At 40.7% G+C, this 23,405-nt stretch overlaps 1 long non-coding RNA gene across 2 annotated transcripts in view; it reads left to right on the forward strand.

The window, feature by feature from the left end:
• LOC105475178 (uncharacterized) overlaps nucleotides 1–23,405 on the forward strand; it is a 34,720-nt gene that overhangs the window by 4,716 nt on the left and 6,599 nt on the right. The window contains exon 3 of one of the 2 annotated variants that reach the window (XR_983197.2): nucleotides 911–3,518. The exons of the other annotated variant lie outside the window; for it this stretch is intronic. This is a non-coding gene — a long non-coding RNA (uncharacterized lncRNA). Of the gene's footprint in view, nucleotides 1–910; nucleotides 3,519–23,405 lie in introns of those variants that run through there. 2 annotated transcript variants of the gene reach the window in all.

Genomic DNA, 23,405 nt, shown 5'->3' on the forward strand with positions numbered 1-23,405 from the left:
GCTGCTGAATGCAGTGTCCCTGCAGGGTCCAGTCTGAGCCTCAATACCAGCCTGCCTCTTGGGCCCCCAATCCTTCAAAACTACCAAGTAGGTCACAGCCCTTCTCCTCTCACAGACAAAAACACGGTTCAGAAGCAGTCATCAAATTCCTGCCTGAGGATACATATCTCTGGGCTGATTAAATAAACACAGCTTAATTAAATTCAAGTAGATCAGAACCTGCATAAACTCTGCTGGCAACCCACAGGAGTTTCTCGTGAATCTTTCATTTTCATAAATGAGTGATGGTTCGCCTGCTCAGGGGCTTCTGCACAGACGCGGCTCCCTCTGGCCAGGGGAAAGCATTGATGGAGTATTTTTATTGAGGGGACCAAGTGGATTTGGAAGCTTTTTGTGCTTTCTGGGGGAGTAGGCATCATGTCCAGTTGCTGAGCACAGGATGAGTATGACTCAGCCTGCTTTCCTAAAGGCAGAGGGTGGTGAGAGCCCTGGCACCGCTGATCAGGTGTATGGGAAAGAGGGAGGGAGACAGAAACAGAGAAAGAGAGAGACAGAGACAAACAGAGACAGGGAGAGAGATAGAGGAAGAAACAGAAAAGCAGAGACAGAGAGAGACAGTGACAGAAACAGAGAAATAGAGAGACAGAGAGAGACACAAATAGAGACACAGACAAGGAGAGGCACAAACTGAGACTCAGAGTCAGAGACACAGGGCACGGGTAAAGCTTAAATTTAGCCACAGTTAAGGGTATTACAAATACTCTCAGCACATTCTGAGAGATTTTGAATGGTGTTGGTTGCTGCAAAGGCACCTGTTCTAGCTAATTTTCTCAAGGGAGGAGTGGAAGAGAAAAAGAAAAAAGCAACTGTGTAAACCTCACGGAGCAAATAGAATTCCTTTGCTCTGCAGGGCAAAACCCACTTCTGCCTTCACAAGGAGCGCCTGAGAGGCCCATGGGAAAGACCTGCTCAGCACAGCTGTAGACCAGCGAGGTCTGGGGCCCTTCGCCAGAGCCTGGTGTACTTTTGCTGTGTGATTTCCCTGTGCTGGAGGAGAGGCAATGGAGAAACAGCACAGACACCACCGCTTTAAGGGAACCTCTCAGTGAGCCTAATGGCAACCCCCGACCTACGCCCCAGCTAAAAACCAGATTGAGTGGCACCTTGTGAAATGACCCAGTCTCCAGTGTGCTGGAGCTGATCACACGACTTGGGGGTCTCTCTCATCTCTTCCTTTCTCTCCAGGGACTTGCCTCTTCAGCCTTATTCATCTCTGCTAGCAGGCTGGGGAAGGACAAAGAGGTAAAATGTACATTTTGCAAGTTCCAGTGGAAAGTCTTTGGGGAAGGAAGTTGAAACTAATGGGCAAGCTGTGGCTTCCATTAGCCAAGAAATGTGAGAGGGGGCTGTGCAATCTATCACTGCCCTTTGTATGTGCCGGTGACACTGCTGACAATGTTATTTTCTGGCTTCAAACTTACCCTCATCAGCAGGACTTTTGCACAGATTTCTTCCGGAACTGATAACTTACATCACCTTATAGACTCTTCAAGCCCCACCACTGGCCGCCCCACTGGCCGCTGACATAGCTGATCTCTCATCTCCCCCTACTACCAACTCAGGCTCTGAGCAACAGGGTAGCAGACATTGCTGTTCCTAGAGCCGCTCACCTGTTTTCTCCTCCAAGCCCTAACCTGAGCCTTATCCCAGCCTGTCCTACCTCTCTATTAGCTTTCTGACAAATAGTAGAGGGTCTTTTTGCCCTTGTGATCGTGTTTCCTATGCAGTGAAGCCTTTCAGATGTCTTCTCCAGCTCCATTCATTCCAGACTCCCCTGTGACTCCAGGGTCGTGAGGACCAACTGGAAACATTACTGTAAATCAGGGGACATTGCACTAGTCTAAGGAATACTGTCATAGGTCACACTGACTCTAAACTTTGAGCATATTAAAGAGTCATTTAAAACCCAGAGGCTCTAGGGCTTCTAGTTGAAAGCGACAGGCTCAGCCCTTGGGTTTATCTCCTGTCTCTGCAAATAATCCAAGAGAGCCCCATCAGGAGACTTAAGATTTCAAAATCCTTCTGTAAGACTCAAAGCAGATGGAGGAGTATTAACTAGGAGCTGAGCAGAAGAGGCTGCTGAGAAGGTAAAGGCAATGGAAGGCGGGCATGAGATATGAGAGTGGAGACGGGGTCAGTGGTTGAAAGTTTGTGTATAGAACAATCCCCCTGAGGTTTCCCTCTAGCATCCCTGCTTACAAAAACGCTAGTAGCCAGGTATTTAGATCCCAGCCCAGGGCAGGAAAAAGCCTAAAATAAAACTGAAATTCTGTCTGCAAGAAACATGAATGGACTTTCTGAGAAGAACTAGGGCCTGTAGCATGGGGTTACTGTTTGCCACAGTAAATCCTTCTCAATCTGACATTGAAAGACGCTCCAAAAAATGAGTGACTGCCTTCCCACTCACAGTAACCAGCCCCTCCCCCACCCCAACCCCCAACGCAGGGCTCCTTGGCGACCTATCATCTCATTCTTAAATATCCAAGATGGCCAAACCATTGAGTCCAAACCGTGAAATGAAAACACCAAGAGAAAAAAAAATAAAATGGCCTTGAAAGAAAAATAAAGAACAGAAAAGAATTAAAGTGAAAAAAAAAACTCAGACTTTCAGAGAGTTAGAAAAGATGCTGTATCCACAAAACATAAGTGGAGAAAACAGACCATAAGAAAAAAAAGAAAAAAATTTAGAAAGTAAGACTATGACTGCTAACATTTTGGGTGCTTCTTGTTGTTGTTGTTGTTGTTGTTTCGGTTTTTGTTTTTTGTTTTGTTTTGTTTTGTTTTGTTTTTGAGATCACGTCTCACTCTGTCACTGCCAGGCTGCCAGGCTGGAGTGCAGTGGCACAATCTCAGCTCACTGCAACCTCTGACTTCCTGGTTCAAGCAATTCTCATGCCTCACCCTCCCAAATAGCTGGAATTACAAGCATGCACCACCACACCTGGCTAATTTTTTGTATTTTTAGTAGAGACGGGGTTTTGCCATGTTGCCCAAGCTGGTCTCGAACTCCTGACCTCAAGCAATCCACCTTTCTCGGCCTCCCAAAGCAATGGAATTATAGGCATGAGCCACCACGCCCAGCTGTGACTGCTAACATTGTTTTTGTGTGTGTGTGTTTTTTTGGTTTTTTTTGAGACAGAATCTTGCTCTATCGCCCAGGCTGGAGTGCAGTGGCGTGATCTCGGTTCACTGCAAGCTCTGCCTCCCAGGTTCATGCCATTCTCCTGCCTCAGCCTCCCGAATAACTGGGACTACAGGCGCCCACCACCACACCCAGCTACTTTTTTTTGTATTTTTAGTAGAGATGGGGTTTCACCGTGTTAGCCAGGATGGTCTCGATCTCCTGACCTCATGATCTGCCCGCCTCAGCCTCCCAAAGTGCTGGGATTACAGGTGTGAACCACCATGCCTGGCATATGTATAAATGTATATAGCATATGTTTATATATTGAGATAAAGAGAGAGGAAGGGAATAAATATATATATATAATATATATTTATATATATAATATAATATATATATATTTATAGCAGATGTAAAACCATATAGATATATGATTTTAAATGGCTCTTTAATATGTATAGTGCAGCAAGAAAAGAAATTTGGGTAAATCTTGTGATCTTTATTTCTGCAACTAAACACAGGTCAAGTGACACTTCCTGCTCCTCAGCTGATAATGGTAATAGGCATATTGTAGATAGGAAAATAAATCTAAACTTAAAATAAAAATCTATTTTAGTGAAGACAAATTACTGCCTTCCATATGATAGAAAGAATCCAGCAAAAATAGGCAAATGGGATTGTATCAAACAAAACATATTCTACACAGCAAGGGAAACAATAAATAGAATGAAAAGTCAAACTACAAAATGGGAGAAAATATCTGCAAACCATTCATCCAAGAAGGAATTAATGTTCAGAATATATAAAAACTCAAACAACAGCTAATGAAGCAAATAACCCAACTTTTAAAACAGGCACATGAACTGAATAGATATTTCTCTGAAGACATACAAATGTCCAACAAACATATATATAAATGCTCAACATCACTAATCATCAGGGAAATGTAAATCAGTACTACAATGAGATACCATCTCACCCCAGTTAGAATGGCTATTAACAAAAAGACAAAAAGTTACAAATGCTGGTGAGGACATGGAGAAAGGGAACTCTTATATGCTGTTGGTGGGAATATAAACTAGTACAGCCATTTAGGAGAACAGTATGGAGCTTCTTCCAAAAAACACAAATGGAACTACCACATGCTCCAGCAATCCCACTACTGGGTATATATCCAAAGGAAAGGAAATCAGTATATCAAAGGGGTATCTGTATCCCCATGCTTATTGCAGCACTATTCACAATTGTCAAGATATGGAATCAATGTAAGTGTACATTAACAGATGAACGGATAAAGGAAATGTGGTGTATATACAAAATGAAGTACTATTCAGTTATTTTAAAAAAAATGAAATCCTGTCATTCATGGCAACATAGATGGAGCTGGGGGACATTATGTTAAGTGAAATAAGCCAGGAATAGAACGTTAAACAGCCCATGTTCTCATATGTGGAAGCTAAAAAAAGTCAGTCTCATAGAAGTAGAGAGTAGAATATGGGTTACTAGAGGCTGGGAAGGTGAGGGGGTTGGGAGGATAGATACTGGTTAAAGAATATAAAATGTACAGCTAGATAGAAAAAATAAGTTCTAGTGTCTTATAACACTGTAGGGCAGCTGCAGTTAACAGGAGTTTAGCATATATTTTCAAATAGCTAAAAGAAAAGATTTGAATGTTCCCAACACAAAATACATGATAAATGTTTGAGATGATAGATATGCTACTTACCCTAATCTGATCGCTCTATATTGTTTGTATTGAAACATCACTATGTACCCCATCAGTACGTACAATTAAAAGTAGAAAAACAAAAAAGTATCAGAAACAACCACATGGTTCCTGTCTGACCCTCTCTGTGCCACATAGGAGATTCAGGGTTGTACTGCCACGTTGGGAACTGGGAACCTTTGCAAATGAGAAGTGCTTCTGTTTATCTGATTTTTGAGATCTCCCTTTGTAACAGGGAGCCTTTGGTGATCAGCCTTGTGGAACACAAATATTCTCACACTTTGTTCGTTCTAAAAAGCCAACGCATAGCTCTTCTCTAAACTTCCTGCTCTCTTGCCCTCCAGTTTTGCTTCTTTCATGCCACTATCCATGGGCCAAACTACTGTGTACTGCCCAGAAAGCAGCGTACACTCTTTCCTCAGGACACTCTTTTTCCAAGCAAATGGACAGTGAGACATTCGGTTAAAAACTCTGCCCAGTATGAGGATTTATCTTCCCCAAGGTCCTTCAGGGCTACCACATGCAAAGCTTCTGTGCCTTCAGAACATCTGTCTGATGCCAGAGCATTGAGCCCTGTTTGACTTATGTTCAGTTTTCAGTACTTGCTAAACATGTTTCCCTTTTCCCCCAGCCACAGACACCCAAAAAATGATGTCTACCATTCTTCAGTTTCAAGTCCAGTCCCTGAGCACTGGGAACAAGCTACCATTTTATAGATAAAAATATATTTGTAGAGGCTCAGAGGCAGACCTTAGAGTTCATCTAGTTCAGCCATCCTCCAGCGATTCTTCCTGCAAGGCTACTCACAGCCCTCAGTTAAGGATCATTCACACAGTGGGCACCCATTAAGTTGCTTACTTACTGACCATGATATCCCAATAATGTGGACCTTTGATACACCAGATATTTAAGGTCCCAGACTTTAAATATAAATAAGTTATATTATTTAAAAATAAATGCACTATAGCAAGTTGAGTTTTCCAGGAAACATACTCTGAGATGAATATTAGGGGGCAGAGGTTTATTAAAGAAAACTCTTGGACTCAACACCTTTGGAAAGAAAGGGAATGATGCAGGATTGGGCCAAAGGAGAATACGGACTGTGGTGCAGAATCAGCGAAGGCTTCAGGGACCCCGGCAGGAAGCTTGACACTGACATGGCCTTTCAGAGTTGTCTTCAGCTGGAGCAGAGGGTGTCCAGCCTGCAAACACTAAATTTTCACTGAAATACTTGATCTATATTTAGATTTCATAAAACTTAAAGTTTAAAAAGTTGATTCATATACCTGCATTATTTCAAACATACTTAAAGTTTTTCAATAAACAAACTATCAGTTTTTAAATTTAAATTAAGTAAAATTAAATAAAATCAAAAGCTCAGTTCCTCAGTCATACTAGCTCCATATCAAGTACTTAATAGCCACATGTGGCGAACGGCTGCCATATCAGACAGTGCAGGCCTACAGCACTATAAAAATCACATGCAGGCTGGGCATGGTGGTTCATGCCTGTAATCCCAGCACTTTGGGAGGCCGAGGTGGGTGGATCACTTGAGGTCAGGAGTTCAAGACAAGTCTGGCCAACATGGTGAAACCCTGTCTCTACTAAAAAAAAAAAAAAAAAAAAAAGGAAATAAAAGAAAAAATTAACTGGCTGTGGTGGGGCAGGCACCTGTAATCCCAGCCACTCAGGAGTCTGAGGCAGGAAGAATTGCTTAAACCTGGGAGGCAGAGGTTGCAGTGAGCTGAGATCAATGCCACTGTACTCCAGCCTGGGCAACAGAGCCAGACTGCATCACAAAAAAAAAAAATCAGATGCATGTATTCCTTGTGCTAAAAAGGATATGGCTTTAGTTGCTAAATGCCTTGTCTTAGTCCATTTGGGCTGCTATAACAAAAATACCTTAGACTGGGTAATCTATAAACAATAGAAATTTATTGCTCACAGTTCTGGAGGCTGGCAAGTCCAAGATCAAGGTGCCAGCAGATTTGATGTCGGATAAGGACCCATTCCTCATAAATGGCACCTTGTAGCTGTGTCTTCACATGGCAGAAAGGGCAAACAAGCTCCTCTTATTTGAGGACATTAATTCCATTTATGAGGGCAGAGCCCTCCTCCCAAAGGCCCCACTTCTACACAATGAGGATTAAGTTTTAACATATGAATATTGGGGGGACACATTCTTTCAGATCACAGCATGCCTCAATTTCCTCATCTGTAAATTGGAGCCAATAATGTAAAGCACATATACAGGTCCCCACTAACTCACCAATGCCAACTTACGAAGACAAATGTATGCAGATGTCCACTTCTGCTGCAAAGCTTTTAGAGAGCCTATGGGTCCCAAAATGAAAATAGACAAGAAATTGAAGAGGAAGAACAAGTTACAGGAGGTGACCACAGCAGATTCTAAGCAGTGTCACAAGCCAGTCAGCTTGTCTGTAGGGTTTTGCCTTGCCCAAAAATCTTAACCACTAATCTCAAAAGGTCAGAATGTCCCACCTCACTTTTTTTTTAGTGGTACTTATAGTTCTATCAATTAAAGAATCTCTGTTTTTCTTTTAAAAATTCAAACATTCAAAGATATGAGATTATTCATCATTCACATTTTAGAGATTGTTTGATCTTTACGCCTAACTCAGATCAACAGTGACTTCAAGACCTTTCACCAAAAAAAAAGGAAGATGATAACATAGGGGCATGAGACATCTTCAGAGGGTGAACAACTCTGAGTGTGGCACCTCCCTGGGGAGCTTAGAGTAGCCTGGGAGCTCTTGGAGGCCTGAGAAGCTATGACAGAGGTATCAGAAAGTGGAGGAGGCAGAAATAGGAGAGGCTGCCAGGGAAATGTCATTGAGCACAGTCCTGTTGTAGAAAAGAAAAAGAAGAACATTTTTTTCCTCCTTTACTTCCTTGTTATTTTTCTCTTTTTTCCTCTTTGACCTTCTCTTTTTTCCCTCTCCTCTGCCTCCTCTGTCTTCTCCTTTATCTTTTCTCCTCTTTCTCATCTGCTCTTCTCCTTTCTCTTCTCTGCCCCTACTTACCCTCCTTACCCCCACTAAGGACTTTCTGCTCCCAGATATAAGGAATCAGCCTAGGATTTGAAGCAGTACAGCTCTACATACTCAGTTAAATCTCCTATTTTGGACTATCCTAAGACCGTACCACTGTGTATAGTACTACTTTTGTAAGAAAATGAGTTCCTAATTCCAAGCCACTATTTGCTCGGCTGGCAATTCCCTGTAGACTCTGGTATGCAGTGCCCATAGTAAAGCTCATTAAAGATTAGTTTCTTAGAAAGAAATAAATGCATTGAAATTCTTCAGCGTAAGTATATTCCTTCACAAAGAAACTAACCAAATTCATTCAATATGTGTAAAGGCCAAGTTTAGACCAGACTGTGATTAAAACATTCATTTGTCAACTCAGAAGCCACCTTTGATATAGCAATAACAAAAATCTTCTCAATAGCTGGAGGCCATATGTTAAACAAACTTGAAGAAATATTTTCAGCGGTGAATGCCAGCTTTTCACATCTAAGACTGTCAGAATGACGAGTTCTGAAATTTGATCTAAATTCAGTTTCATATTTATAAACGGAAGGTAATTTTTCTGTTACTGACACTGAAAGTATACAAATGGCATGTTCAAATTTGACCATGTTCCCTGGTTAAATTTCCAAATTAGTTAAGAAATGTCTATATGTATAATAATTTGTATAAAATGCTGGTTTAATAGGGTCTTTTTTCTATTGTTTGAGTATGCATGCAATGAAAATCATTCTTTTGTTTGTGTATAGTGTTATTACTGGTTACATACACAAAAACATTGGAACAATATTAAAAGAAAAATTTGCTCACAACTTCACCACCTCTACAAATCAACATGTTTTTATTTCTTTTACTTTATAACGGACACTTCCATCTGGATATAGGCAAAACTGTCACACACAGATGATTCATGAACAATTTAATTATGCACATAATTCCTACTCAAATACACACAGGTGTATGATCATTTTTACAGCTTTATAGTTGAGAAAATAAGTACTGTTGTTATTGTGCAGCCAGAGCACGATTCTGCACAAGTTCAGGCTTGACCCTGCCTCCTGCCCCCTCGAGCAAGCTGGGATCTCAGCAAGCTCTTCCTCCAGCTCTCTACCAACTGCCATGTCCAGATGGCAGTCAGATACCTGAATCAAGGAGAGTCACTCAAGCTTTGGAGCAGGGGCCTCCTGGCCATTAGCAGCACAATTATCTTTAGAAATTTAAATGTGGCAGAGAAAAGCTGTCATGAACTGGGAAGTACTAAAGTGGACTCTGCCAATCAAAGTAAAAGAACATCTGGCCTTAGCCCAACTGGGCCCTACTTCCACTCTCAGCATAGACTTGCAGAGCCTTGCTGCATTCATTTACTGTACTGTCACTTGGGCCAATTAGTAATAATGAGCTCCCTCCAGCACGGGTGATGTTAACAAGGGGGTGAAAAGAAGAGGGACCACAGTGCCCATGCAATGCTACATATACATGTTAGGTGCTTAACAAGTGTTTGCTGCCTGAGCTACGTGCAGAAAAGTACACAATTAATAAGCTCGATAAATTATCTCAAGTAAAGGCATCCCGGCAGCCACAGTTCAGATCAAGGAATAGAACGCTCTCAGCAACCCAGAAACCTCCCTAGAGCCCCTTTCTTCTCCCCAAAGGTTAACATTATTCTGATTTCTAAAACCATAGTTTATTCCATGGTACCTCACACAGGAGAGACAATACATGTTTATTTTAACATCATCATTGAGATTTGACTGTTTTTGAACTTGATTTAAATGGAATTGTACAGTATGTTTATTTGTAAAATTATTTCTGTTGAAGCACATAGTTGTAGTTGATTCATTTTTCACCCCTCTATTCAATTGCATGCATATGTCATGATACACACATACGCCTTTTCTTCCGTCCGTCAAAAGACATTTGTGTTGTTTCCAGTTTTGAGCTATTACAAACAATGCAGAAATGAGCATTCTTTTGCATGTCTTTTGGTGTACGTATATATGCATTTCTATTAGATATATATCCAGGAGTGAGTTGCTAGATCCCAAGGCATATGTGTGTTCCAAAGTAATTATGTCAATTTGCATTCCCACCAGGCGCATGTGAGACAGTGGTTTCACATCCCCAACTGCACTTGGTATTGTCAGTCTTTTTAGTGTTAGTCTTTCTGGCAGATGTGTAGGGATATTTCATTGTGATTTTAATTAAACATCCCGGACCACTAAAATGACTTGATTTGCTCTTCGTATATTTAGCAGACATTGAATATTCTCATTTGTGAAGTTCTTTTTCAGGTCTTGTTTCCACTGTCTTTATTCAATTGTCTGTCTTTTTCTTATTGATATGAGGCTGTCTTTCTGCATTTTGGTAATGAACTCTTTGCTGTATGTACTGCAAACATCTCCCATTCTGTGACTGCCTTTCCAACTTGTGTGTCTTTTGATGAACAGAAGATCCTAATGTTAATGCGGTCCAATTTATCGATCTTTATTTTGTGGTTAGTGCATCTTGTGTTCTGTTTATTCTTGTTTACTCGAAGTCATCGATACACTCTCAAATGCAGTCTTCCAGAAGATTGGTTTACTTTTCACATTCAATCTACAATCTACCTGGAATTTTTTTATGGTATAAAGTAGGGGTCAAGATTTCTTTTTCCAAATGTATATCTAATTGGCCCAGCGACATTTATTAAAAACATCATCTTTCTCCTATTGATCAAAAACCCTGTTTCTAAGGTCTTTCTATTCCATTTGCTTTTTGTTTGTTTTTTGTTTGTTTGTTTGTTTGTTTGTTTGCTGTTGGGGAGTTACCCTTGTACTAACACTCAGCTTTTTAAATTACTAAAACTAGAATAAGACTTGGTTTCTATTAAAGTAAGTCCTCCAACCACTTTGTTCTTCATCTTCAAGATTGTGTTGGTTTTTCTCGGCCCTTTGCAATTCCACATAAATTTTAGAGCGAGCTTGTGAATTCCCCACAGAACAGCTGCTTGGATTTTAAATGAGACTACATTGAACTTATAGGTTAATTTATAGAGAACAGATATCTTTACTAAATTGAATTGTTTAGTTCATAAACATAGCCTAACCCTCCATTTATTGAGGTTTTCATTGTGGTGGTCTTACACATCTTTTATTAGATTACTAGGTATTTGATATGTTTTTATGTTATTGTAAATGATATAATTTTTAAAATTAGTTTTTTAATTCTTTGGCCCTGGAATAGAAAGACACAATTTATTTTTACATATTGATCTGATAGCTAGTTATACTGTTAAATTTATTTATTAATGCCAATAATTTATAGATTTGTTTTTCTGTACACACAATTATATCATCAGTAATAATAATAGTTCCAATACATTTACCCTTATAAGACGTTCTTATTGCTTTCTTGCACTGCCTAGAATCTTTAGGCATGTTGAATAAAAATAATAATAGTAGGGATACTTGTCTCATTTCTAGTTCCTGAAGGAAAACACTCAATGTTTCACCATTAACTGTGATATCTGCTGTACACACCTTTTGTCTAATTAAAAATATTCTCTTCCATTTTAGTTTTCTAAGAAGTTTATGTTTATTATAGTAGTAGTTGTATTAATAGGTGTTGAATTATATCAGATTATTTTTCTATGCCTATTGAGATCATTGTACAATTTTTCTCCTTTATTTTCCTAATTCTCCTTTATTTTGTTAATAATATGAGTTAAAACAATTGATTTTTGAATGCAACATCAATATTGCATTGAACATAGTCATGGTGCATTGTTCTTTTTATAGATCACTGGATTTAATTTTTAATATTAGAATTTTTAATCCTAGGATTTTTGCATTTATATATATGAGAGAGATTAATCTGAAATTTTTCTTTTTTGTAAAGAACTCATCAAGTTTTTATGTCATGAAATTGGTTGGAAAGTTTTGCTTCTTTCTATTCCCTAGATAGATTTATGTAAGACTGATGTTAATTCTTTTCTTTTAAAGTAATTTGGAATTTGGCTGATGTAGTCATCTAGACCTGAAGTTTTGTTTATAGGAAGTTTTATTTATAGATCCAATTTCTTTTATACCTATAGGACTATTAAGATCTTTTATTTCTTCTGTGTCACTTTTGATAAGTTTTTTTCTAGGACTTTATCAATTCAACCAAGTTGTCAAATGTATTGGCATAAAGTAGTTCATTATATCCATTTATTATTTGTTGAATGTCTGTAATATTTGTCTTGTCCCCTGTTTCATTCCTGATATTGCTATTTGGTCCCTTCTTCTTTGTGATTGGTCTTGCCAAGAGTTTATCAATTTTATCAGTCTTTTTAAGGAACTACCTTTTGACTTAGTTGACCTTCTCTTGCACATTATTTTCCTATAGCATTCATTTCTGCACTCAACTTTCGTATAGTCTTCCTTCTGCATTCCTTGGGCTTAATTTGCTATTATTTTCCCACTTATTAAGATGAATTGAAGTGATTAATTTTCAGCCTTTCTTCTTTCCAAATATGCACATTTAAGGCTATAAATATGCCTTCCTATGCATGATTTTAGCTGCATTACATGTTTTAATGTGTCATATTTTAATTGCCTTTCAGGTAAAAATAACTTCTTATTTCCATTGCTAATTTCTTCCTTGACCCACGGGCTATTCAGAATTTTATTGCTTAAACTTCAAACAACTAGGAACTTTCTAGTTAACTTTTGTTATTGATTTTTACCCAAGTTTCATTGTGGTCAGCAAATATATTCTATATTATTTCAGTCCTTTAAAGTTTATTGAGCCTTGACTTATTGCCCAACATGTAATCAATTTTGGTCAACGTTTTATGTGCACTCAAAAAGAATGTGCATTCTGGAGTTATGAGTGCTGGGTTCTATACATGTCAATTAGATCAAGTTTGCTAATCATGCTGCTTACTAATTTTTTGTGTGCTTGCTCTAATAGTTACTGAGGAAAGGTGTTAAAATTGCTCAGTATGGTTGCAGATTTATCCAGTCCTCCTATTATTCTTGTCCATTTTTACTGGCACTCTAGCCAATAAAATGCACATGAGAGAAGAACTTTAAGGTATAAAAATGGAGAGGTAGAGACAAAACTAACCCTGTTTGCAGATGATAGTATTATTTCCCTAGGAAACCCAAGGAAATCAATTTTTTAAAAAGACTACTAAAAGCAATAAGAAAACTCAGTAATGTTGTGGGGTAGAAAACATATAAAGAAGTCAATAATTAGAAGCAAAAAGATTATAATGGAGAGAAAGAGTCCATTTACATTAGCCAAAACTGAAACAACAAAAAAAGATATTATCTTTTAGGAATAATTTTAACAATAAATGTATATGACATGGACCTAAAAAACTGTTTCAAATATTCCAGGACACACAACAGAAGACATAAACTAATGGGAAAACATACCACATATTTTGACAAGATGACTCAATGCTGCTTTCTTTCTTGTATCAAGAGTATGCTGATCTTTCAAATTTGATTTTTAAATTTAGCATAATTTCAATAAATCTAATAAATAGTTCTCTTTTTTTTAAGCTAGAAAAAAATCCTAAGGTTCATATTGAAAATAAGCAAAGAAGGTTTTCAAAGGAAGCTCTGATTTTAAAAAATCAGCGAAAAGGGATTACCAGATATAAAAATATTCCACAAGGGCTCAGTAATTAAAACAAGGTAGTACTGGTTCATGAATAGATGAAGCAATGGAATAAGAAAGTACAGTAAAAGGAGTGGGGCAAACTTAACTTTTGAATAGTGGTGGGGCAACAAAGTAGCTATCTGGGAAACATTAATGTTGGACTCATTTATCATTCTGTGTTCCATGATATATTCCAAATGAACTGAATCTTTAATATTAAAAAATCAATAAATGTAGTAAATGAACAGATGGGATAATTTTTCATAATCTCAGAATATGGAGGGCTTTTTAACTATCCCCAAATCCAAAATTATAAAAAACATAAGTTCAACTATATACAAAATTTGTTTAAACCTTTGCATGACAAAAATAAACTTCACCATAATAATAATAATGATAAAGACAAACTTGGAAACATGATTATAACTAATCATAGACAGAATACTCTCTCTAATATACAGAAAGTTCTAGAAATGGATAAGAAAGAGACCAACAACCCACTAGAAAAATGGACAAATATTATAAACAGACAATTCAAAGAATATGCAGATTATTCTTAAACACATTTGTAATGGTCTATTTTACCCATAACAAGAAGCATGAAAATTAAAACTACCTAAGATACCATTTTTCACCATAAAATTGGCAAAAATCCAAAATTGATAGCATGTTCTGTTGCCAAGTCTGTGAGAAATAGGCACTCTCATACCTTGCTGGTGGGAGTATAAATTTATACAACCCATACGGAGGGTTGCACTTAGCAAGAGCTATCAAAATTACAAATGGATGTGCTCTTGGATTCAGCAACTACACTTTAGGGGAATTTACCCTACAGATACATTTGCAGATCTACAAAATGGCAGGTATACCATCTATTGATTGCAGCATTGCAGTCAACAGCGAAAGATTAGAAGGAACCTGGATACTTGGCAGTAAAGGAGTGGTTAAATAAATTCAGTGGAGTACTTTGTAACAGTAAAAAGAAATAAGAAGGCCGGGCGCGGTGGCTCAAGCCTGTAATCCCAGCACTTTGGGAGGCCGAGGCGGGTGGATCACGAGGTCAGGAGATGGAGACCATCCTGGCTAACATGGTGAAACCCCGTCTCTACTAAAAATACAAAAAACTAGCTGGGCGTGGTGGCGGGCGCCTGTAGTCCCAGCTACTCGGAGGCTGAGGCGGGAGAATGGCGTGAACCCGGGAGGCGGAGCTTGCAGTGAGCCGAGATCGCGCCACTGCACTCCAGCCTGGGCAACACAGCGAGACTCCGTCTCAAAAAAAAAAAAAAAAAAAAAGAAATAAGAAAGCACTTTACATATTGATACGGAAAGCTCTCTAAGATACGTTAAGTGAAAAAAGCAAGGTACAGAATGATGTGTACAGCATGCTAACATTTACGTTACAAAAGAGGGAAAATATATTTTGTATTATAAATATATATATAATATATATATATGACAAGGTCTCACTGTCACCCAGGCTGGAGTTCAGTGGTGCAATCATGGCTCACTGCAGCCTTGACCTCCCAGGCTCAAGTGATCCTCCCACCTCAGCCTTCCAAGTGGCTGGGACTACAGGTACACACCACCACATCTAGCTAATTCCTGTATTTTTTGTAGAGATGAAGTTTCCCCATGTTGCCCAGGCTGGTCTCAAACTCCTGGGCTCAAGCGATCTGCTCACCTTGGCCTCCCAAGGTGCTGGGATTACAGGCATGAGCCCCCGCTACTGGCCATATTTATTTTCCAAATTTCTGAAAGGGTAAGTCAAAGACTAAAAGCAGTGGTTAACTAGCTATTGGGGCCTGGGGGAATGGCAACATGAATGTCCAACGTGAAAAAGAGCTTTTTCACTGTAAGATTTTTCATTCTTTTAATGTTTTACTATGTAAATGTACTACACTTCCAAAACATTTAAAAATATTTTAAAGCAAAGAACCATCCTAACAATGCCATCAAATACATTTACTGCCACACATGGCTTAAATGCACTATAACTCTAGTGAGGCCTCTGCCGTTACTAGGTATATCAGTTAGGATGGTGACTGTAAGTGGTAGGGGGCTTGAACAATGAGGATAATGTATTATCCCAATTAACAAAATATCCAAAGTCAAACTATCCCAGGGCTGCAATTGCTTCTGCAATTTCAAGCATCACATAGAGACCTGACTATGAGCAGCCAAAATGAGTACCATCCATGTCCTCTTGTGCATGGCCCAGAAGTTTCCCAATAGTCTTCCTCTCAGGTCCAATTGGCCAGTAATGTGTAACATATTCATACCCAAGCTGCAACAGAGACTGGGGTGTAGCAGCAATAAGAATAATCACTAGGCCGGGTACAATGACTCATGCCTGTAATCCTAGTACTTTGGGAGGCTGAGGTGGGTGGATCACCCGAGGTCAGGAGTTCAAAACCAGCCTGGCCAACAGGGCAAAACCCTATCTCTACTACAAATACGAAAATTAGCGCATGCCTGTAATCCCAGCTTCTCAGGAGGCTGAGGCAGAAGAATTGCTTGAATGCAGGAGGCAGAGGTTGCAGTGAGCTGAGATCACACCACTGCACTCCAGCCTGGGCAACAGAGCAAGACTCTGTCTCAAAAAACGGAAAGAAGAATCGCTAATATTTATTGAACACTTTATATGTTCCAGATACTACATAAGCACTTTACATGTATTAACTTGTTTACATTTCAAAGCTACCAGCTAGAGAAGTAGTTTCGTTATATTCATTTTACAGACAAGGAAACTGAGGCACTGAGAGGGTAAATAACTTGCCCAAGGTCACTTAGTTTTAAAGTGATGGAGCTGAGACTCACACTTTGGCAATACTGGCTCAAAAATCAATGATCCCGGTGATCCTATTATGTATATTACCTGAAAACAAATCTTAAACAGCTATAGCAAAAGGTTGATTCTATCAGCAAGGAAGAGAGAAGAAGAATGTTTATTGGATATGCAACCAGCAATATTTTTCCCTAGAAACAGATTGCCCAAATTACAGCCCTTGACTGGCACATACCACCCCGTCAGTGTGTGACACTGGCCATTCATGAACACCTCCCTAGACCTGTGTCTCTAGTTATCAGGAAGGAAAACACCTTGGGCAATGACTGGGATCTTTCTAAAAGCAACAGCAGCAGCGGCTCCACCTACAGAAATCTCCAAATCTGTAGTCACCATGCTTATCAGGGAACATTGTGATGAACTCCAGGGAATAGACATGCTTCCTCCCAGGAGCAAGATGGCAACAGGAGCCTCAGATCCTCATGGAAGACTCAGGTGCTCTCATGGGCTACCACATATCCACAGTTCAATTGCAGCCCAAGTTTCAGTGCTTCCTTCTACCCAGGCAGAAGTGGTGCAGGACTATTGACCCAGCATTTCACAGGCATTGGCAGAGGCACACCCTAGGAATCACATGAAGTTTTTGGTTTGTGAGAAAACCAGTCATGCCTGGATTTCACGGACAGATCCCCCAACCAGTCTGCACTGCTACTGATCAGATTATCACTGGGCATTTTCGTATTTCAGAGTCCCCCACCCTCAAGTGCCACAATTGCCACTTGAAAGCTCCCTACTGCTAATTAAAACATTAAAGACAAATAGCTCTTATTTTAAATTAAAACTTCCATCCTCTAGGACTTCATAGCAGCTAACTCTGCCCTCATGTGCTAAAAATACTTGGATTTTTCTCCCCCGTCATTAATCTAGTAGTTTTTCGGGTTTTTTTTTTTTTTTTTTTTTTCATATATTTGTCTTCTCATAGAGTCAGAGATGCAGTGAGTCAGTTTCCTCACCTCCCAGGCACATCGCCCAGGGAAGGGGGTGGATATATTCTTAGCCTGGAGAGCACTTTGCTCTGTCTTATGTAAACCCCTAGGAGATAGATGCCTCTAGGCTATGACAAAGAGGAGACCAGGATGAGCAGAGTTGGCAAGAGAATGAAACCCCTGAACAAGGAACCGATCTCCTATGGAACATGCTTGCTGCTTGCAGGTTTAAAATAGAGCCACTGGCCTGTAGGAGCCCTGCCTTCTCTCAGAGAGGAATGAGCAGAGGGGAAGGATTCCTCTCCAAGTTTCCTCTGCCAGAGGTGTCAGAACAATTGCTACAGTGGACTCCATGTCTATCCATCAATGTGGAGGGTCATGGCTATGCCAAGGAGGGACTAAAAGATCTGGCCACCAGGACACCCAGAACTCCTAAGAAGAAATTGTGAGAATTGTAAGTATTAGAAGGAGTGTGTCTTGCTGGCCATCAAGACCAACTTTCTTCAGGTTGCAGAAAGACCACTGTCATGTTCATATATGTCCCAACCCATAATGTTAATTGATTTGTATTTCCTAAAGCCAAGAAAGCCATAGTCATTTATTTTTTCAAGGCTATGCAGTCTGGCTGATCCACCTGGCTTTGGAGGTTGACATGGTTTGGCTGTGTCTCCACCCAAATCTCATCTTGAATTGTAGTTCCCATAATTTCCATGTGTCGTGGGAGGGACCCAGTGAGAAGTAATTGAATCATGGGGGCAGGTCTTTCCTGTGCTATTCTCATGATAGTGAACAAGTCCATGGGATCTGATGGCTTTATAAAGGGGAGTTCCCCTGTACACTCTCTCTTGCCTGCCGCATGTAAGACGTGACTTTGCTTCCTCAGTTGCCTTCCGCCATGATTGTGAGGCCTCCCAGCCTTGTGGAATTGTGAGTCAATTAAACCTCTTTCCTAATTACCCAGTCTCAGATATGTCTTTATTAGCAACGTGAGAACAAACTAATACAGAGGTTAAGTGCCAAAAAGACCAAAGATCTGAGAGATGTGTCCATGTTCTGAAAAATCCTGATCAGGCTTTACAGTGACTTCTTTCAGCTCTGAAACTTCCCCAGTAGTCTTCAGCTCTGGTGTGGCCACTGACCTTGGCCAAGTCCCATCACCCCTCTAGGCCTCCATGGCCCCATCCTGAGTGAAGAGATGGATCCCATCTCCACAAACCTAGTCCAGATTAAAAGTTCAGAGATCAGAAGAGGCCTGTGCTTCCTTTTGGAGGATGAAAGGGTCTTATGTTCAACCCTTATGTCGAGCTTCAGATTCCTTCACTTTCTCTCTTTGGCCCTGCCCAAAATCTAATGGAAATGCTAGGCAGATCCCCTGACAAAGTTTGCAGCAGTTAGTTATCCTCAGGTGGTACATTTAACAAATTGTTTATTTTTACAAATTAACGAATTATTTATAGGGTGTGGTAGGTCAAATAATACTCCTCCCAAAAGTACCCACATCCTAATTCTTGGAACCTATGAATATGTCACATTAATCACAAACGGGACTCTGAAGGTAGAATTAAGGTTGTTAACCAGTGACCTTAAAATAGGGAGATGATCCTGGATTATCCATGTTGGGCTGGTCTAACCATGAGCCCTAGAAGCAGTGAAGTTTCTCTGGCTGGAAGTTGGAGAGATGTGGCAAAAAGGAAAAGCCTGAGAGAGTCAAAGTGTGAGAGAGACTTGACTCCCCATTGCTGGAGGAGGCCATGTGGAAAGCATGAGCTTCCAGAGAATGACCAGCCCCCAGCCAACAGCCACCAAGGAAATAGGGACCTTGGTCCTACAACCACAAGGAACTGAACTCAGCCAACAACCTGAATGAGCTTGGAAACAGTCATTCCCAGAGCTTCCAGGACCTGCCAACACCAGGGAGACGCTAGGCAGAGGACACAGTTGAGCCCTGCTGTACCCTGGCTTCTGACCTGCACAACTGTGAGACAATAAATGCATGTTGTTTCAAGCCACTAAATTTGTGGTGACTTATTATAGCCATAATAGAAAACTACCATACAGATGTTCCTGACAATTGCATTACTTTAACATGAAAAGTTTGTCATTCCAGAACACCTCCTTCTGCATCTGGTAGTGGGATGGCAAGGCTGGCCCAGGGGCTGTGCTGTTCCTGGACACTGAGCTCTGTCTTTCTTCCAGAAATGGGCATATTTCAACAGCTTGACAGAAGGAAGATACAACAGAGGGAAGGAGGGAAGGTGGAAAGGAGAGAGGGAGGGAGGAGGAAAGAGGGAAGGAAGGAAGAAGAAGGAAGAAAGGAGGAAGGGAGAGAGTAAAGGAGGGAGGGAGGGAAGAAAAGAAGGAGGGATGGAAGGAGGAAAGGAATAGGGAGAGAGAAGGAAGGGAAGGAGGAAGGAAGGAAGGGAAAGAACTGGCCCTGATGTTGTTATTACTATAACTCCCAAAAGCATCTAACCCCCAACAATGCCATCTGCATAAATTAGGAAATGTGAAGTTGGTTGCATGGCCATATGGAAGAGGAGGGGCCAGGAGTGCCCTGGGGATGCTTTGGAATCCAGCAACTTAAATATCTGCACAAAACATCTTGTGAGCAGCCCTTTGGCTGTGAAAATGCAAATGACTCAGACTGGCTGCCAAGTGTCACCTGGGAGGCTCAATTGGCATAGGAGTCAGGGCTATGCTCCATTCTTAACGCTCCATCCCATAGAGCCAAACAAGCAGAGCACTCAGGTTGTGTCCAAGGGTTCTAAGTCCAGGATGTATAAAGAAGATGGTCTGTTTCTCTCCCTGTCTCTCTTTCTCTCCCTCTTTCTCTCTCTTTCCCCTCCTCTCTTCCCTCCCTTTGAAGTTCCAAGGTCAAAACTGAAAATTAACCCTACCCTCTCCAGCTCTCAGCTTTATGCAATGAGATTATACCAGTAATTTTTATTCCTCATAAACAGGAAGAGAAAAGAAAACAAAATTTAACAGTTCATCCAAAAGTCATCTTCCTCTAGCTCTGGGAAGTTCTCCCTGCCTACACAGAGTCATGCAACTTCATTCACACTCACCCCACACCTCTGACCCTCTCCTAGCAAGCGCCTCTTGCCAGCCCAGGCTCCAGGGAAGCAGACAGCTGGGGAAGCAGAACAGGGGTGACGCCAGATAATCCACCGTGGGGAAAGACATGTTATGGTCATCAAGAGCCTTTAGGCTCTGAGAGAGTCCAAGAGTTCTTCCCATCTGGTAAAATAATTATAAAAACTGATCTCATTCTCCAAACAGCCTAAGCACTGAGCAGGGACCTGTACTCCATTTTAAAGGTTACAACACAGAGATTAGGAATAATAATCCATGATCTAGGCCTGTGTTTCCAGAAATTTCAGTGGATGTTCATGCACTCCACATACAAGAAAGAGTAATGTAATAAGGATTGGGGAGCTAAAGGAGGTTCATTTCTCTGGATGCTTCCCTGTCTGGCTAAATACCACTTCATTCATTTGTCCATCCAACCACCACATAGCTCCATATACACACTGTATGTGTATGGACACACACATGCACACACATGTGCACACACACACGTGTGCATACACATCCTGCATCACTCCTGCATCACTCCTCCAAGCCCAAACCTATCTCAGCACCAATTCCAGCCTCTTTGGGAATGCCACTTAAGATATAACACAGTCTGAAGGATGATCCTTCTCATACAAGTCAGCTTGCAAAAGGAAAAAGTTACCAACCTTACAGACACTATTACCAGGCTAGAAGAAAGAGAACCTTACTGACATTAGCACCAGGCTAGAAGCAGGCTATGAGCAAGAGAAGAAATCAGGAGACCAAAGTAGGTCCTGTCAGCCAGCCCCATCTCTAGGAATGAAACCTCTCAGCCTTAGTATAACTTCAAGATCAGTCAAGCCCTCCCCAATCCCACAGAGCTGCTGCTGCCCAGCCCCACTGATCCCAGAAGCCCAGTTGTCTACTGTAATGTGACTTGACTCATGAGACTCAGGGCAAAATCTGTCCTAGCATTTAGGAGAGCATGTCTCCCTGATTTGATCATTTTTGATTTCTCCAATCCCATCTGTTGAATACTATTACTCTGCTGAAACACAAGCTGTGGTGGTATTAATTTCTTTTTCTCTCTTTCTTCCATACCTTATGATATGTAAGAATAATTCTTCAAAAAGAGATTTTTAGCATTTGAGTCACCGCCCTGTGAAAAACAACAATAGAAGAGTGAACACTGAGCCATGATCATGTGCCAAGCACTTTACATGAATTCATTCATTTACTCCTCACAACAAAACTATGGAGTGGATTCAATTATTATCCCCATCTCTCAGTGTAGGACACTGAGGCAAGGGAAGTTAAGTGACTTACCCAAGGTCATAGGGTTACTAACCGGCAAATCTGAGATTCAAATCCAGACAGCATGGCTCCAGAATGCATTTCTTAAGTCTCAACCACTGTGCATTCGAGCCTCTCCAGTGATTTACCCAGAAACGGGCTAACGCCTACAAAGGCAATAAGAAAATAATGCAGACCAATAGCACATTGCTCATAAGAGAAAAGAAATGTGTGTCCTCTGCAATACACACTTTCACGTACACACATACACATACACACACACACACACACACACACACAAACACTTATTCACACATTCCTTCCATACCTGGATCAAAGAGTTACCAAGGCTGCATGGGCACAGACACAAGGCCCTTCTCCTTACCTCATTACCTTATGCTCTAGGGAACAGACTAGCCCAGAGGACAACAGAATATTTTTTCAGTATGCTTTGGGAAATAAAGGTAGAGGACAAGGCAGGGCAAAGTGGCTCATGTCTGTAACCCTCTGCTTTGGGAAGCAGAAGTGGGCAGATTGCTTGAGGCCAGGAGTTTGAGACCAGCCTGGGCAACATAGTGAGATCCCCATCTCCACAGAAATAAAAATTTAAAAAATTAGCCTGGCATAGTGGCAGCTACCTATAGGTCCAGCTACTCAGGAGGATGAGGGGAGGATTGCTTGAGCCCAGGGTTTCAAGCCTGCAGTGAGCTACGATTGTGCCACTGTACTCCAGCATGGGCAACAGAGCAAGAACCTGTCTCAAAATCAAAACAAAACAAAAATATAGAGGGCAGAGAGAAGAGAGGTTGACCTCTGACCCCTGAGAGCCCCTCTTTGTTATGTGGCTGAGGACCAGGGACACCTGCATGATCTGCTTATCAGAGGTAGGCATGCTGCGTCTCTCCTTTGTCCTGCATCCTCTTCCCTCCTCAGCTCTGCTACAGTATGTACATATGACCACCCTGATCACACCATGATCCAGAAGCACATTGTATGCAGATAAGAGAAACGAAGGTTTAGCTTTGAATAACATTTGGGACAACATGAAGAGGGGAAAGGATGATGGCCATTTTATCTTTTTTTTTTTTTTTTAACCATTTTTAATCATTGTTTATCTTTCAGCATTCTACTAAATGCCACATAGAGGAGGGCAAAAGAGTTCAAAGAGATATGAGGGTGCTGATGACATACTTCTATCTAATTGAATAGCTTGCATCTCATTGAAACCCACATTGCTGTGACCTCAGCAATTAAAAGACAGTGCCATTATTGCTACCTGTATTAGTTTTAAATCCATAAATGACAATTATATAACTAATAGGATAACTGCACCTAACAACTTCAAAATCTCACAATCAACTTTTGTTTTCTACCCTCCTGGGTCCGTGGGTCAGCTAGGCTTGACTCCAGGCCGCAGGTTGTACTTGGTTGGCTCCACGTGTCTCTCAGTGCAACTCTACTAGCTTCCACTTGAGAAGCTTCTATCATGTGTTCACATTGCAGATGCCAGAAGCCCAAGCAGTTATGGCAAACAATGAAAGCACATGCAAACCTTCTCAGATCACCTGTACTAACCTTTCTTTCACCAAAGTCATGTGACCAGGTCCAGCTTCAGTGGAGCAGGGAATATGCTCCTCACAGAGACCACAGAGGCACAAAGCAAAGGGCATGGATATTCAATTTTGTAATCTGA

Source organism: Macaca nemestrina, chromosome 6 (genome assembly GCF_043159975.1).
Source record: "Macaca nemestrina isolate mMacNem1 chromosome 6, mMacNem.hap1, whole genome shotgun sequence".
Classification (NCBI taxonomy): Eukaryota; Metazoa; Chordata; class Mammalia; order Primates; family Cercopithecidae; genus Macaca; species Macaca nemestrina.